This window comes from Hyla sarda, chromosome 1 (genome assembly GCF_029499605.1).
Source record: "Hyla sarda isolate aHylSar1 chromosome 1, aHylSar1.hap1, whole genome shotgun sequence".
In the NCBI taxonomy this organism is placed as follows: domain Eukaryota; kingdom Metazoa; phylum Chordata; class Amphibia; order Anura; family Hylidae; genus Hyla; species Hyla sarda.
The window spans coordinates 50811313-50824129 of record NC_079189.1 but is presented as its reverse complement, the minus strand read 5'-3'; the positions used below and the strand labels follow the sequence as shown (position 1 = coordinate 50824129).

The 12817-nt window shown below is 40.5% G+C and overlaps 1 protein-coding gene and 1 long non-coding RNA gene across 3 annotated transcripts in view; one reads left to right on the top strand and one right to left on the bottom strand.

Annotated features, from left to right (window-relative positions):
- DOK7 (docking protein 7) overlaps nt 1–12817 on the bottom strand; it is a 146562-nt gene that overhangs the window by 51971 nt on the left and 81774 nt on the right. The gene's annotated exons all lie outside the window — the stretch shown is intronic.
- The window catches only part of LOC130352988 (uncharacterized), an 88133-nt gene that overhangs the window by 48742 nt on the left and 26574 nt on the right, over nt 1–12817 (top strand). The window lies entirely within an intron of this gene.

Genomic DNA, 12817 nt, shown 5'->3' with positions numbered 1-12817 from the left:
TCTGATGTCTTCCAAAAGTGAAAACATGTCAACTTTATGATGCAAACATAAAGTAGACATATTGCATATGTGAATAATATATATAATGTATTTGGAATGTCTATTTTCCTTACAAGCAGAGGGCTTCAAAGTTAGAAAAATTCTAAAGTTTCTATTTTTTCATAAAATTTGTGAATTTTTCACCAAGAAATGATGCAAGTATCGACAACATTTTACCACTAACATAAAGTAGAATATGTCACGAAAAAACAATCTCGGAATCAGAATGAAAGGTAAAAGTATCCCAGAGTTATTCATGCTTTAAGTGACAGTGGTCAGATGTACAAAAAACGCTCTGGTCCTACAGTGAAAATTGGCCTGGTCCTTAAGGGGTTAAGGCCAAAATGGGCTTGGTCCTTAAGGGGTTAAAACTACATAAATACACTCCTAACAGTGTTAGACAGGGATTTAGAGCAGTTAGGCAGTGTTATAAACGAGTTTAGGGGCCTATTTCATTGCCAATTCGAGTCGAACCGAGCTGAATCAAACTAACGATTTTCTAAAAGTTCGGCAAGTCCGGCAAACCAAACTTTTCAAAAGGTCACGCAACTCTAATTGCTATTATTATAATAATAATAAATAATATTAATGTTATAACCATTATTTGTGTGTTTATTGTTATTAGCAGAAGTAGTAGTCTTGTTATTAGTAATATTTTCCAGTATTTATTATTGTTAGATAATATATATATTTATATATATATTAATATAAAATAACATTATTGGTGTTAAAACTGCTGTTTACTACAATACTATTTGTTAATGTTATCATTCATTATGTCCAGAATTATTATTACCATTATTAATCCAGGCAATGGACATTTTATATGACGTTCTAAACAAGAAACAAAATGAATGCAATTAAAACTAGCTTCTGCATTGAGCTCTATAAATAGCAGGTGGTAATTCTTCCTGAATGTTCCGTTCTTCATTTATTTACTTTGCACACCCCCCTGCCTGCCCCATGTGCAACCTTATACCCTGTAGGATAGCGAGACTCCAGTATACAGCGTTGGTATATATTTGGCTTTACAATCCATTCTCAGAAACACAGTGTGAACACATGATGTATCGTTCTTACAGTCAACACCAAATATGTTGTTAAATCATATGAACAAAAAAAAGACCAATAATAAAATATTTTTATATGAACAAAAGGAGTGCCTCCGCTCACCTCCAGTGCCAAAGCACTGAACACGGAGCGGTGTGAACCAACACAGAGGAAACAGCAAATGAAATTGAGGTTCAGTGCAGATTCTTGTGCAATAAAAGCTTTGTCTTTATTTCCACCACGACATAACAGCATAAAAGTAACGCGTTTCAGCCGATCTTGCCAGCCTTACTTCTTGCCAGCCTATAGGAAGGAGACCCATCAACCTGCACAGGAAACACCTGAAACAGGGGATGTGTCCACCCCTACAAAGGAAGTACAAAAAAGCGACAACATACATAACATAAACCAAATAATAGAATCACATGAATAAATGATGAAAACATATATATATATATATATATATATATATATATATATATACTGACTGTTTGAACAGAAGGTATATTACAGAAAGGATGCATAAATATAAATATATGAATATACAGAGATAAAATATAATATCATAGGATATACACAAATGGAGATGCATGCTATATAAAGTAACAATTTATATATATATAATCTAATGCTGAACGATACAAGGTTTAGCAGACAAGGATATATTATACCTTGTGGATCTTGGGGAGAGAAATGCATTTTTTACAACCAAACAGGCAGAGTATATAAAAGTTGAATATCCAGTCACAGCTATTTTCCATTCTCTCCCCAAAATCCATAAAGAGGTCTTTCCTCCCCCCATGAGGCCCATAGTGGCGGGCATTTCTTCCCTCAATGAGAGATTTTACGCCTGGACAGATACCCTATTGCAGCCACTAGTAACAACTATTCCAGGATTCTTGAGAGAATCCAATCACTTGGATTACTGCGGATGTCGCTGCTTTGTATTCAGTAATCCCACACAACAAAGCCATCATTGCACTTAGATGGTTTCTGAATATGTACTCCCAATACCCCAGTGATCTGCAGGAATACCTTATTTTATGTGTTGAATATTTATTAACTGACATATTTTTTATGTTTGATGGCACATGTTTCCTGCTGATCACTGGTGCGACTATGGGGGCAAAATTCTCCCCTTCTCTTGCCAACATCTATATGTGTTGGTGGGAGAAGGGGACACTTTTTGCCCCAATAACATCTTTTTTGTTTGCATTCAATGGTACGGCCGCTACATAGACGACCTCCTGTTTATGTGGGTGTCGAGTGTAGCGGCCGTACAGACATTTTCTGCCTACTTGAATGACAATCAGTTGGGATTGAAATTCACTATACAACACAGCAAGGACCATATTTCCTTTTTAGATCTTAATTTGTTTGGTGAAAGTACATGGAAAAGTTGTTACTTTATATAGCATGCATCTCAATTTCTTACAAAATTGGCATTTACAGTAGTGTGTATCATATGATATTATTTTTTATCTTTGTATATTCATATATTTAGATTTACGCATCCTTTCTGCAATATTCCTTCTGTTCATACAGTCAGTATATATATGTTTTCATCATTTATTCATGTGATTCTATTATTTTGTTTACATTATGTCTGTTCTCACTTTCTTGTACTTCCTTTGTATGGGTGGACACATCCCCCTGTTTCAGGTGTTTCCGGGGGAAACAGGTTGATGGGTCTCCTTCCTATAAGGTATGGCATTACTAACAGCACCTTAGTATCAGTAAGGCTGAAACATGTTACTTTTATCCTGTTATGTCATAGTGGAAATAAAGACAAAGCTTTTATTGCACAAGAATCTACACTGAACCTCAATTTCATTAGATATTTTTAGGTGCATTTATTCGTGAAATAGAAAAGGTAAAAAAAATATAAATAAATAAAAATAAACAAAAACAATAGGACATAATGGTGGCTCCTGGTCCCTGTAGGGCATTGATTTTTAGTTCCCTCAGCTACATAGTGCAGGGAGTTCAATAATCCACCTGATGTTCTTTCATTCCAATGTGCATCCAGCTGCCACAGTCTAATATTTTGCGGCTCTGTGCAACATGAAAAGTGCACCTGAAGTGCCAGGGACAGAGAAATTGCCAGAAATAACTTGTTTACATGACAGATTGGGACTCAGTCTAGCATGAGTCCAAGAAGATCATGTTCATTTTTCTCGACAAATGCCAACTTTCATTTTCCTTTCCTAGGTTATTTCTTTATTCTATGCTGGCTTGAGTTCTGCATTGAAAAGTGGAGCAAAAACTTACTGCTTAGGGTCCATTCATACAACAGAATTTCCGCTTGCGGAATTCCCCTGCAAATTAAAGCTCTTAGACTTCTATGGGATTCCGCACTCCAATTCACACTTCTGAAATTCTGCTTGCAGAATTTCGCTTGTGGAATTCTGCAAGCGAAATTTCAGAAGCGTGAATGGGAGTGCGGAATCCGGTAGAAGGCTAAGAGCTTTAATTTGAGGCCGAATTCCGCAAGCAGAAATTCTGCCATGTGAATAGACCCTTACTCATGTGGCCTCTTAGTTGTTCTGAAATCTACAGGACAGACCTCATGGACAGGATTTGACCATTACAAGAATGACAATTACCATCTTTGGGAATTATGAGCATACCAGAACAAAGTGGGGCAAAGGGAATGTGAAACAAGAGCTAGGTCTATCCCCTTTCCCATTGAATGTTGAAACTGCACCATAGTAACATAGTTCATAAGGTTGAAAAAAGACCAGAGTCCATCAAGTTAAACCTATATCTCTAATGAGTCCCTACTGAGTTGATCCAGAGGAAGGCAAAAAACCCTCATACTTGAGGTAAAAATTCCTTCCCGACTACAATATGGCAGTCAGAATAAATCCCTGGATCAACGTTCTGTCCCTATAAATCTAGTATACATAACCAGCAAAGTTATTATTCTCCAAAAATGCATCCAGAACCCTTTTGAACTCTTTTACAGAGTTTACCATGACCACCTCCTCAGGCAGAGAATTCCACAGTCGCACTGCTCTTACAGTAAAGAACCCACGTCTGTGCTGGTGTAGAAACCTTCTTTCCTCAAGACGTAGAGGATGCCCCCTTGTTATGAATACAGTCCTGGGTATAAATAGATCATGGGAGAGATCTCTGTATGGTTTCCTGATATATTCATACATAGTTATTAGGTCTCCCCTAAGCCTTCTTTTTTCTAAACTAAATAACCCCAATTCTGATAATCTTTCTGGGTACTGTAGTCCTCCCATTCCCTGTATTATGCTGGTTGCCTGTCTTTGAACCCTCTCCAGCTCCACTATATCTTTCTTGTACACTGGTGCCCAGTACTGTACACAGTATTCCATGTGTGGTCTGACTAGTGATTTGTACAGCGGTAGAATTATTTCCTTGTCGTGGGCATCTATGCCCCTATTGATGCACCGCATGATTTTATTTGCCTTGGCAGCAGCTGCCCGACATTGGTCACTACAGCTAAATGTACTGTTAACTAAGACTCCAAAGTCCTTTTCCATGTCAGTCGTCCCAAGTGTTCTCCCATTTAATACATAATCCCAGCCCGGATTTTTCTTCCCCATGTGCATAACCTTACATTTATCAGTGTTGAACCTCATCTGCCACTTCCCAGCCCAAACCTCCAACCTATACAGATCCATTTGTAATAGTGCACTATCCTCTATTGTGTTTACCGCTTTACAGAGTTTAGTATTATCTGCAAAGATTGCTACTTTACTATTCAACCCCTCTACAAGGTCATTAATGAATATATTAAATAGAATAGGACCCAAGACTGACCCCTGTGGTACCCCACTAGTAACAGTTACCCAATCAGAATAAGTACCATTAATAACCACCCTCTGTTTCCTATCACTGAGCCAGTCACTTAACCCACTTACACACATTTTCCCCCAGTCCAATCCTTCTCATTTTATGCACCAATCTTTTATGTGGTACAAAAATCCAGATATACGACATCCAGCGATTGCCCCTGGTCCAGTCTGGAGCTCACCTCCTCATAAAAGCTGATCGGGTTAGTTTGACAGGACCGATCCCTTATAAAGCCATCCTGATATGGGGTCATACATTTATTTTTATCAAGATACTCCAAAATAGCATCTCTTAGAAAACCCTCAAACAATTTACATACAACGGAGGTTAAACTAACAGGTCTATAATTCCCGGGGTCACCTTTTGACCCCTTTTAAATATTGGCACCACATTTTCCATGCGCCAGTCCTGGGGAACAGTCCCTGTTACTATAAAGTCCTTGAATATTAAAAATAGAATTAATAAAAATTACATTACTTAATTCCTTTAGAACATGGGGGTGAATGGCATCTGGACCTGGTGATTTGTCTATTTTGATTTTTTGTAGGCGACACTGTACTTCTTCCTTGGTTAGACAGGTGACCTGTACTGGGGAGTTTACCTTATCCCGTTTATAATTTATTCCTCATCATTGTTTTTGTGGCCCCTCGCGAGATTCCCTTATTGAAGAACAAGTTATGATGTATTATATTATGATCACTATTTCCTAGGTGTCCTTCTACCTGTACATTAGTTACTCTGTCAGGTCTGTTGGTTAATATTAAGTCTAGTAGGGTGCTTTCTCTGGTCGGGCCCTGCACCATTTGGGACAGATAATTGTCTTTAGCTATAGTCAGAAACATGTTTCCTTTATGAGATTCACAGGTCTCAGTCTCCCAGTTTATATCAGGATAGTAAAAGTTCCCCATTATGATGACATCATTTTGATTTTCTGCCTTGTTTATTTGCCTCTGTAATTGATCTTCTGCCTCTCCCATTATGTTTGGTGGCTTATAGCAAACCCCAATCTAAATTTTTTTTATATTTATCTATCTTCCCCCAGTGCGGCCTTCAGACTGAACTTAACATAAAAACAAACTCCTCCCCCTTTCCGTTTTGTCTGATATTTCCTGAATAGACTATAATCCTGTATATTGACCGCCCAGTCACAGCTATCGTCCAACCAAGTCTCTGTTATACCCACTATGTCATACTTCTCCTCAGACATTATCAACTCCAGTTGCACCTAAATTTTAGTCACAACGTCTGTGCGACTATTTCTGCGACCAAATTTAAGCCGCACAACCGAATTCCAAAAACATTCCAAAGTCCAAAACAGTGTATTTTTGGTCACTTTTTATACCATTAAAAAATTATTAAAAAGTGATCAAATTCAAAGTCCAATCAAAACAAAAATGATACATATAAAAACTTCAGATCACAGCGCAAAAAATTTGCCCTCATACCGCCCTGTACGTGGAAAAATAAAAAAAGTTATAGGGGTAAGAAGAGGACATTTTTAACCCCTTAAGGACACATGACGTTCTCATACGTCTCCATTTCCGAGTCCTTAAGGACACATGACGTATGAGAACGTCATGTGTTTTACCGGCCCCCCGCAACCATCTGGAGCGGAGCCGGTCCCCGATGCCTGCTGAAATCGTTCAGCAGGCATCGGGGCATATCGCCCAGGGGGGTCATTATGACCCCCCATGTCGGCGATGGCCGCAGATCGCTGGACAATTCAGTCCAGCGATCTGCGGCGGATTCCGGGTCAGTCGGGTCTCCAGTGACCCGATGACCCGGAATTATTGGCTGATCGGGGCCGTCAGAGATGGCCCCGAACAGCCAGAGTCTGCAGGGGTGAGGTGGCACTGGTGCCACCTCACGATCGCCGTGATTCGTCGGCCGGATTACCGGCCGACGAATCAGGGCGCCTGCTGCGGGTGTCACTCCCGCAACCCGCTCCGCCCTTCTTCCGGAGGACGTGAGCGGGTGCGGGACGTGCACCCCGGGTGCTGGGGACCCCGATCCCCGGCGCCCCTGTTGGGATCGGGGCCCCAGGAGCGACGGCCGCGGCGGAGACGACGAGGGACTGACCTGTGCGGCGAGGATCGTTGGAGGTGAGTGACAGCCTCCTGCTGTTGCTTAGCAACAGCTCCCAGCATGCAAAAAGGGCATGCTGGGAGCTGTAGTTATGCAACAGCAGGAGGCAGACCACCACAACTCCCAGCATGCCCTTATGGGCATGCTGGGACTTGTAGTTTTGCAACAGCTGGAGGCACATTCTTTCTATGGAAAAGTGTACCTTCAGCTGTTGTGTAACTACAACTCCCAGCTTGCACAATCAGCTAAAGTGCATGCTGGGAGTTGTAGTGGTGCATCTGGTGGTTGCATAACTACAACTCCCAGCATGCCCGTTGGCTGTCGGTGACTGCTGAGAGTTGTAGTTTTGCAACAGCTGAAGGCACACTGAGTTAAGTAGTAAACCAGTGTATCTCCAGCTGTTGCATAACTACAATCCCCAGCATCCCCAGCCAAAGTAGTATGCCTCCAGCTGTTGCATAACTACAACACCCAGCATGCCCTTCCGCTGTCCGTACATGCTGGGGGTTGTAGCTTTTGCAACAGCTGAAGGCACACTGGTTGCAAAACACTGAGTTTGTTACCAAACTCGGTGTTTCACAACCAGTGTGCCTCCAGCTGTTGCAAAACTACAACTCCCAGCATGCACTGATAGACCGTACATGCTGGGAGTTGTAGTTTTGCAACAGCTGGATGTTCCCCCCCCCAATGTGAACGTACAGGGTACACTCACATGGGCGGAGGATTACAGTTAGTATCCGGCTGCAAGTTTGAGGTGCGGCAAAATTTCTGCCGCAGCTCAAACTGCCAGCGAGAAACTACTGTGAACCCCCCGCCCGTGTGACTGTACCCTAAAAACACTACACTACACTACCACAAAATAAAATAAAAAGTAAAAAACACTACATATACACATACCCCTACACAGCCCCCCTCCCCAATAAAAATAAAAAACGTCTGGTACGCCACTGTTTCCAAAACGGAGCCTCCAGCGGTTGCAAAACTACAACTCCCAGCATGCACTGATAGACCGTACATGCTGGGAGTTGTAGTTTTGCAACAGCTGTATGTTCCCCCCCCCCCCCCCCCCAATGTGAACGTACAGGGTACACTCACATGGGCGGAGGATTACAGTAAGTATCCGGCTGCAAGTTTGAGCTGCGTCAAATTTTCTGCCGTAGCTCAAACTGCCAGCGAGAAACTACTGTGAACCCCCGCCCGTGCGACTGTACCCTAAAAACACTACACTACACTAACACAAAATAAAATAAAAAGTAAAAAACACTACATATACACATACCCCTATACAACCCCCCTCCCCAATAAAAATGAAAAACGTCTGGTACGCCACTGTTTCCAAAACGGAGCCTCCAGCTGTTGCAAAACAACTACTCCCAGTATTGCCAGATAGCCGTTGACTGTCCAGGCATGCTGGGAGTTTTACAACAGCTGGAGGCACCCTGTTTGGGAATCACTGGCGTAGAATACCCCTATGTCCACCCCTATGCAAGTCCCTAATTTAGGCCTCAAATGCGCATGGCGCTCTCACTTTGGAGCCCTGTCGTATTTCAAGGCAACAGTTTAGGGCCACATATGGGGTATCGCCGTACTCGGGAGAAATTGGGCTTCAAATTTTGGGGGGTATTTTCTGCTATTACCCTTTTAAAAAATGTAAAATTTTTGGGAAAACAAGCATTTTAGGTAAAAAAAATATATTTTTTTTTACATATGCAAAAGTCGTGAAACACCTGTAGGGTATTAAGGTTCAAATTACCCCTTGTTACGTTCCCCGAGGGGTCTAGTTTCCAAAATGGTATGCCATGTGTTTTTTTTTTTGCTGTCCTGGCACCATAGGGGCTTCCTAAATGCGGCATGCCCCCAGAGCAAAATTCGCTTTCAAAAAGCCAAATGTGACTCCTTCTCTTCTGAGACCTGTAGTGCGCCAGCAGAGCACTTTTCACACCCATATGGGGTGTTTTCTGAATCGGGAGAAATTGGGCTTCAAATTTTGGGGGGTATTTTCTGCTATTACCCTTTTTAAAATTGTAAAAATTTTGGGAAACCAAGCATTTTAGGTAAAAAAAATATATATTTTTTTACATATGCAAAAGTCGTGAAACACCTGTAGGGTATTAAGGTTCACATTACCCCTTGTTACGTTCCCCGAGGGGTCTAGTTTCCAAAATGGTATGCCATGTGTTTTTTTTTTTTGCTGTTCTGGCACCATAGGGGCTTCCTAAATGCGGCATGCCCCCAGAGCAAAATTTGCTTTCAAAAAGCCAAATGTTACTCCTTCTCTTCTGAGACCTGTAGTGCGCCAGCAGAGAACTTCTCACCCCCATATGGGGTGTTTTCTGAATCGGGAGAAATTGGGCTTCAAATTTTGGGGGGTATTTTTCGCTATTACCCTTTTTTAAAAATGTAAACATTTTGGGAAAACAAGCATTTTAGGTAAAAAATAAAATTTTTTTTTTACATATGCAAAAGTCGTGAAACACCTGTAGGGCATTAAGGTTCACATTACCCCTTGTTACGTTCCCCGAGGGGTCTAGTTTCCAAAATGGTATGCCATGTGTTTTTTTTTTGCTGTTCTGGCACCATAGGGGCTTCCTAAATGCGGCATGCCCCCAGAGCAAAATTTGCTTTCAAAAAGCCAAATGTGACTCCTCCTCTTCTGAGACCTGTAGTGCGCCAGCAGAGCACTTTTCACCCCCATATGGGGTGTTTTCTGTATCGGGAGAAATTGGGCTTCAAATTTTGGGGGGTATTTTCTGCTATTACCCTTTTTAAAAATGTAAAATTTTGGGGAAACCAAGCATTTTAGGTAAAAAAAATATATATTTTTTTTACATATGCAAAAGTCGTGAATCACCTGTAGGGTATTAAGGTTCACTTTACCCCTTGTTACGTTCCCTGAGGGGTCTAGTTTCCAAAATGGTATGCCATGTGTTTTTTTTTTGCTGTCCTGGCACCATAGGGGCTTCCTAAATGCGGCATGCCCCCCAAAAACCATTTGTCGCTCCTTCCCTTCTGAGCCCTCTACTGCGCCCGCCGAACAATTAACATAGACATATGAGGTATGTGCTTACTCGAGAGAAATTGGGTTTCAAATACAAGTAAAATTTTTTTCCTTTTTATCCCTTGCAAAAATTCAAAAATTGGGTCTACAAGAACATGCGAGTGTAAAAAATGAGGATTTTGAATTTTCTCCTTCACTTTGCTGCTATTCCTGTGAAACACCTAAAGGGTTAATACACTTACTGAATGTTTTTTTGAATACTTTAGGGGGTGTAGTTTTCATAATGGGGTGTTTTATGGGGTATTTCTAATATGAAGACCCTTCAAATCCACTTCAAAACTGAACTGGTCCCTGAAAAATAGTGAGTTTGAAAATTTTGTGAAAAATTTCAAAATTGCTACTGAACTTTGAAGCCCTATGGTGTCTTCCAAAAGTAAAAACTCATACATTTTATGATGCAAACATAAAGTAGACATATTGTATATGTGAACCCAAAAAAAATATATTTTGAATATCCATTTTCCTTACAAGCAGAGAGCTTCAAAGTTAGAAAAATGCAAAATTTTCATTTTTTTCATCAAATTTTGGGATTTTTCACCAAGAAAGGATGCAAGTTACCATAAAATTTTACCACTAAGTTAAAGTAGAATACGTCACGAAAAAACAATCTCGGAATCAGAATGATAACTAAAAGCATTCCAGAGTTATTAATGTTTAAAGTGACAGTGGTCAGAATTGCAAAAAACGCTCCGGTCCTTAAGGTATAAAATGGCCTGGTCCTTAAGGGGTTAACGTATAAGTTTTCCTGCATGTAGTTATGATTTTTTCCAGAAGTACGACAAAATTAAACCTATATAAGTAGGGTACCATTTTAACCGTATGGACCTACAGAATAATGATAAGGTGTCATTTTTACCGAAATATGCACTGCGTAGAAATGGAAGCCCCCAAAAGTTACAAAATTGTGTTTTTTCTTCGATTTTGTTGCACAATGATTTTTCTCCGTTTTGCCATGGATTTTTGGGTAAAATGACCAATGTCACTGCAAAGTAGAATTGGTGACGCAAAAAATAAGCCATACTATGTATTTTTAGGTGGAAAATTGAAAGGGTTATGATTTTAAAAAGGTAAGGAGGAAAAAACGAAAATGCAAAAATTGAAAAACCCTGCGTCCTTAAGGGGTTAAGCTGGGAACAGCAAAGGGATAATGCTCTTCTTAACCCCAAGCGTTCTTCTGTTTTTGCACTTTCGTTTCTTCCTCCTTACATTTTAAAAATCATAACCCTTTCAATTTTGCACCTAAAAATCCATATGATGGCTTATTTTTTGCGCCACCAATTCTACTTTGTAATCACATCAGTCATTTTACCCAAAAATCTACGGCGAAATGGGGAAAAAATCATTGTGCGACAAAATTGAAGAAAAAACACAATTTTGTAACTTTTGGGGGCTGCCGTTTCTACACAGTAAGCTTTTCGGAAAAATTACACTTTATCTTTATTCTGTAGGTCCATACGATTAAAATGATACCCTACTTATATAGGTTAGATTTTGACGTACTTTTGGAAAAAAATCTACATGCAGGAAAATCAATACATTTAAAATTGTCCTTTTCTGACCCCTATAACTTTTTATATGGGGCTATACGAGGGCTCATATTTTGCCTTATTATCTGAAGTTTTAATCAGTACCATTTTTGTTTTGATCTAACTTTTTGATTGCTTTTTATAAAAATAAATTATGGTATAAAAAGTGACCAAAAATACCAAATTTTTTTGCGCATGCGCCTTTGACCGTGCAGTTTAATTAACAACATATTTTAGTATTTTGGACATTTATGCATGCGGCGATACCACATATGTTTATTTTTATTATGTTTTTATATTTTTAATATGGAATTTGGGAAAAGGGGGGTGTTTTAAACTTTTAATAAGGAAGGGGTTAATGTGTGTTTTTTTTACTTTTATTAAGCTTTTTTTTTTTTTTTACACTTTATTAGTCCCCTTAGGGGACTTTTAGGAGGAATCATTAGATTCCTCATACAGATCAATGTGGTTCCATAAAACCACATTGATCTGTGTGATGTGCACTCGATTGATAAAGCTTGGTCGTGCCAGGCTTTATCAATGCGAGAGCCGGGACCTGCATGGAAGGAGAGGTAAGCCCTCAGGCTACCTCCACAGTGGATCGCCCCCCTACGATCGCGCTGCGCGGGGGGGGGCGATCCACCCCACTGGACCACCAGGGAGCATTTACAGGGTTAATTGCCGGCCGCGGCAATCGCCGCATGTTGGCTATTAACTCCAGCCCTCCGCTGCAAGAATCAGCCGGCTGGTATGATGTGGGCTCGAGTCGGGAGCCCGCGTCATACCCGGTTAACGGCACATGGATGAGCATACATGTCCATGGTCATTAACCAGTTAAATGGGCACTGTCATTAAAAAAAAAAAATTTCATATGTTACTTCAGGTTAAATAAATAAGATGTGTAATTTACTCCCTGTAACAAAAAAAATTGTCTTTCTATGTCACTTTTATGGCCCTATAAATATGGCCACTAGGCGTCTCCCTTCTGGTCCAGACTGCATTCCGTCTCTCTCTCTCTCTGCCTGAGTATGAAACAGGGAGAGCGAGTGCTATTCACTGCTTATGGCCAGACCGCACTCCCTGAGTTTGGTTTCTTGCCAGGAGACCAAAGTCTGTTCTTTTGAGCAGACAGAATGCAGTCTGGACCAGAAGGAAGACCCCTAGGGGCCAGATTATAGGGCCATAAAAGTGACATCAAAATATATATTTTTTTTACAGGGAGTAAATTACA